Source organism: Chiloscyllium plagiosum, chromosome 42 (genome assembly GCF_004010195.1).
Source record: "Chiloscyllium plagiosum isolate BGI_BamShark_2017 chromosome 42, ASM401019v2, whole genome shotgun sequence".
NCBI lineage: Eukaryota > Metazoa > Chordata > Chondrichthyes > Orectolobiformes > Hemiscylliidae > Chiloscyllium > Chiloscyllium plagiosum.
The window spans coordinates 10,153,244-10,159,046 of NC_057751.1; positions in this window are offsets into that span (position 1 = coordinate 10,153,244).

A 5,803-nucleotide genomic window follows, 5' to 3' on the forward strand; every position below is an offset into this window, starting at 1 on the left:
CTTAGCCTGCTGGACACACTTTCCTCATTCCTGAAGAAGGGCTTATGCCCGAAACGTCGATTCTCCTGTTCCTTGGATGCTGTCTGACCTGCTGCGCTTTTCCAGCAACACATTTTCAGCTCTGATCTCCAGCATCTGCAGTTCTCACTTTCTCCAACAAAATGTCAAAGCCAATTGTGGTAGTAAAGAAAGCAGCAATCATGGAATTTTTTTCGAAAATAGAATCAGGGAATCTCTACAGTGTGAAAGCAGGCCACTCAGCCTATCGAGTCTTCACTGGCCCACTAAAGACCATTCCACCCAGACCGAACCCCATCCATGTAACCCCGCATTTCACATGGCTAATTCATCTAGCTTGCACATTGCTATGGCCAATCCACCAAACCGGCACATCTTTGGATTTTCCAATGAAACCGGACCACCTGGAGAACACGCACACAGATACGAGGAGAAAGCAAGGGCTGCAGATGCTGGAGTTCACAGTCAAAAAGTGTGTTGCTGGAAAAGCACAGCCAGTCAGGCAGCATCAGAGGAGCAGAAGAGTCAACGTTTAAAGCACAAGTTCTTCATCAGCTCTTCAACATTTCTGATGAAGAGTTTCTGCTTGAAACATCGACTCTCCTGCTCCTCGGATGCTGCCTGACTAACTGTGCTTTTCCAGCACCACACTTTTTGATGCTCACAGATACAGGAAGAATGTACAAACTTCACACAGACAGTTGCACGAGGCTGGAATTGAACCTAGGTTCCTGGCGCTGTGAGGCAGCACTAATAACCACTGAACTACTATGCTGTGAATGTGAGAAACCCATGGGATTGACAGCATTTTGGGATGGACAGTTTGACCTTGCTTTGGATTTGGATGGAGGGTACAGAGAATAAAAATGCTTGACACCCTCAACTGTTGAGTTTTAACATCATGACAGCTGAAAACTGTTCTCCTCTTCTCATTCTGTAACCACTTACAGGTCTACTGGACCCAATGACATTTGTTTTAACACTTATGCCTTATAACATCACTTTTGATAATAATCATCATTCCAGACCTTTTTCAGATTGCACCCTTTTGTTCTTTCCCTATTCTTGGTCCCCACACCATTCAGCAATCCTCCCTTTTCCTTGACATGATCCTTGTTTCACAGTTTCAGGATGTTACTTGTACCCTCCAGTTCTGATTAAGGGACGTGAATCTGAAATCTTACCTCTTTTCCGCTCTCCACAGGAGGTCTCTGACTTGCTCAGCGTTTTGTTTTCATTTCATATCTTCATTTCGACAGTATTTGGCTTTTGTTTCATGGATTCTTTATTGTGACCTGGACAACTTGATGCATATAATATCATTGACTTGCCAACAAAACAAATTTGAAAGGTGACAGCCAGTACCCTTGAGTGCATCTCACAAGTAGTTTTTTGACCAATATATTATGTTTCTTCTGATACTGAGGTTAACCAAATTTGATTGCCTGAAATCTTTTTTCATGTTTCCACAACAATTCTCCATGATTCAGTTTGAGTGCTTTACTTAATGAATTGGTTAGGTTCTGTGCCTTTCCATTAATTTTTCATCCAGAAAGCACAAATCTGGTCAAGATATTGCCATAATTTTGAATGTGAAAACTGTGGTTTTGGGTGAATTTTAATTCTGTGTCAAAAAGATTAGATGCCCTACAAAATGGAAACAGGCCATTCGGCCCAACAAGTCTACATTGGCCCTCCGAAGAGTAAACCACCCAGACCCATTCCCCTACATACACACCTAACACTATGGGCAATTTAGCATGGTCAATTCACCTGACCCACACATCTTTGGACTGTGGGAGGAAACCCACGCAGACATGGGGAGAATGTATGAACTCCACACAGTCACCCAAGGCTAGAATCGAACCTAGGACGCTGGTGCTATGAGGCAATAGTGCTAACCACTGAGCCACCATACCACTATTACTAGATGACCCTACTATTTCATGTGAGGGAGAATCCTTCAATTGCCAATTTTGACAACCCATTAGAGACAACTTCACTTCAATGATTTGCTTGTTGATTTAGCTCTCCAGGTAAACGAGTGACATCTCTCTACTGCCAACATGATCAGTGCACTACTGTGAGGCACTCCTGCTTCAATCAATTCACACGATGAAAAATCTTCAGATGTTCCATGAACCTGTTAAATTTGGCAATCTACAATTTTTTTTCTTCTTACAAAGGATATTTCTTTATGTATTTGAGAACAGTAACCTGGTGCCATGTAATTAAAACAGCTGAAAATGTACATACTGCTAAAGTAAAAATTGAACTCAATTCTGGTTACATCAGCAGAAAACTGGACACCCTTGTTCAAGGTAACTGAAAATAATTTTAGGTTATAGTCCAACAGGTTTCTTTGGAAGCACTAGCTTTCGGAGCTCTGCTCCTTCATCAGGCACAACCACCTGATGTGTGATTTTTAATTTTGTACACCCCAGTCCAACTCCGGCATCTCCAAATCATGAAAATAATTTAACTTTTTAAATGGTTGTTTGAATTGGCAGATATTCAGTCTCTACAATATTTGACTTTTATTTCATGGATCCTTCATTGTGACCTGTGCAAATTGATGCTCATACCACCATCTAATAGCCTGCAGAACAACTCTGAATGTGTCAACACAGCCAGTACCCTTGCATGCATCTCATGAAAAAATCTTTGACCGGTACATTATATTTCTTCCAACGCTGAGGGTAATCAAATTAGGTTTCCTGAAACCTTTCCAAATCTTTAATGGTGTCATTGTCTTTGAAAATGGAACTTTTTTTGACATGAAAAGCTTCTAAAACCAAAAAAAACTTCAGTAACCATTACACCTGTACATTAAGGAGAGATGATGGCCTCGTGCTCTTTTCCAGAGACCAAGGTAGTGTTCTGGGGACCTGGGTTTGAATCCCACCAAAGCAGCTGGTGCGGTTTAAATTCAATAAAAATCTGAAGTTAAGAATCTAATAATGCCATCTAATAATGACCATGAATCTGTTGCCAATTGTTGGCAAAACCCATGCGGTTCACTTGTGTCCTTTATGGAAGGAAACTGCTGTCCTTAACTGATCTGGCCTACATGTGACTCCAGACCCACAGCAACCCACTCTTAATTAAGAATGGCCAAGAAATGCTGGCCTTGCGAGCAACATCCTATGAATGAAGTAAACATAGTGGAATCTGAATTTTTGATTCGACTTCAGTCTGTTTTATGAACAGACAAATGGGAAAACGTTTTCATCTAAAAGTTTTCCCTGAGTCTCTCACTGTATTCAGGAGGCTGATAAATCTCCCCATCTTCAATGATGGAAGAGCCAATATATCAGTGCAAAAGATAAAGCTGAAGCATTTGCAGCAATCTTCAGCCAGAACTGCCCAATGGATGATCCATCTTGGTCTCCAGCATCACAGATACCAGTCTTCAGCCAGTTCAATTCATGCCACATGATATCAAGTAATAGTTGGAGGCAATGGAAAGGCCAAGGACCCTGTCAATATTCTGCCAGTAGCACTGAAGACTTGTGCTCCAGAGCTCCCTGAGCCAAGCTCTTCCAACAGTTACAACATTGGCATCTACCGGATAATGTGGAATATTTCCCCAGATATGTCCTGTACACCAAAAAAGGACAAATCCAACCTGGCCAAGTACGGCTCCATCAGTCAAGTGTCAATTATAAATAAATGGTGTCATCAACAATACTGTCAAGCATTCTTGTTTTGAATACTCTACTCATTGATGCTCAGTATGGGTTCCACCAGGGCCACACGGCTCCTGACCTCAGTCCAGTCTTCGTTCAAACAAGGACAAAAGAGCTCAATTCCAGAGCTGAGGTGACAGTGACAGCTGTTGATATCAAGATTGCATTTGACTAGTATGGTGTCAAGGAGCCCAAGCAAAACGAATCACTGGGTATCGGGGGCAAACTCTCCACTGGTTGAAGTCATACACGCCAGATCAGACGATTGTCGTTATTAGTGGTCAGTCATCTCAGCTCCAGGACATCTGTACAGGGTTCCTCAGGATAGTGTCTTGAACTTGCCAAGGCTCTTGAACAGCATTCTCCAAACCCAAAGCTTTGACTTCTAAGAAGAACAAGGATCACAGAGTCTCCTAATATATTGAGGAGACTCACTAATATCCAATCTTAAATGATGGAAGAGCCCAACACATTAGTGCAAAAGATAAAGGGCCAACCATCTTCAATTGGTTCCTCAATGAACTTTCCTCCATCATAAGGTCAGAGGTGAGGATGTTGGTCGATGATTGCACAATTTTCAGCACCATTTGCGGCTCCTCAGATACTGAAGGAGTCCGTGTTCAAATGCAACAGGCTTGGTCTAACAAGTGGCAAGTAACATTCCCCACCCATACCCATGTCAGCAATGACTGTCTCCAACAAGAGACCATTAAACCACCACCTTTCGACATTCACTGGCTTTACCATCACTGAATCCCCTACTGGCATCCTGGCGATTTCCATTGACCAGAAACAAAACTGGATTCACCACATAAACACAGTAGCTGCAAGAGCACATCAGAGGCAAGGAATGCTACAGCGAGTAACTCATCTCCTGACTCCTGGGGGATATCATAGCAATGACAGAAACATGGCTCAGGGATGGACAGGACTGGCAGCTTCATGTTCCAGGATACAAATGCGACAAGAAGGATAGATAGGGAGGGAAGAGAGGAGGGAAGTGGCGTTTTTGATAAGGGATAATATTACAGCTGTACTGAGGGAAGATATTCCCGGAAATATATCGAGGGAAGTTATTTGGATGGAACTGAGAAACAAGGAAGGGATGATCACCTTATTGGGATTGTATTATCGACTCCCTAGTAGTCAGTGGGAAATTGAGAAACAAATTTGTAAAGTGATCTCAGTTATCTGTAAGAATAATAAGGTGGTTCGGGTAGGGGATTTTAACTTTCCAAACATAAACTGGGACTGCCATAGTGTTAAGGGTTTAGATGGAGAGGAATTTGTTAAGAGTGTTGAAGAAAACTTTCTGATTCAGTATGCGGATGTATCGACGAGAGAAGGTGCAAAACTTGACATACTCTTGGGAAATAAGGCAGGGCAGGTGATTGAAGTGTCAGTGTGGGAGCACTTTGGGGCCAGCGACCATAATTCTATTAGTTTTAAAATAGTGATGGAAAAGGATAGACTGGATCTAAAAGTTGAAGTTCTAAATTGGAAAAAGGCCAATTTTGACGGTATTAGGGAAGAACTTTCAAAAGCTGATTGGGGCAGATGTTCGCTGATAAAAGGATGGCTGAAAAATGGGAAGCCTTCAGAAATGAGATAATAGGAGTCCAGAAACAGTATATTCCTGTTTGGGTGAAAGGAAAGGCTGGGAGGGAAAAGGGAGTGCTAGATGACTGAAGAAATTGAGGGGTTGGTTTAAAAAAAAGGAAGCGTATATCAAGTATCGACAGGATAGATTGAATGAATCCTTAGAAGGGTATAGTGGGAGTACACCTAAGAGGGAAATCAGGAGGGCAAAAAGACATGAAATAACTTTGGCAAAGTAGAGTTAAGGAGAATCCAAAGAATTTTTACAAATGCATGAAGGACAAAAAAGTAACTAGGGAGAGAATAGGGCCCCTCAGAGATCAGCAAACCGACCTTTGTATGGAGCCGCAGGAGATGGGGAGAGACTAAACAAGTATTTTGCATCAGTATTTACTGTGGAAAAGGACATGGAAGATATAGAATGTGGGGAAATAGATGGTGACATTTGAAAAATATCCATATTACAGAGGAGGAAGTGCTGGATGCCTTGAAACACA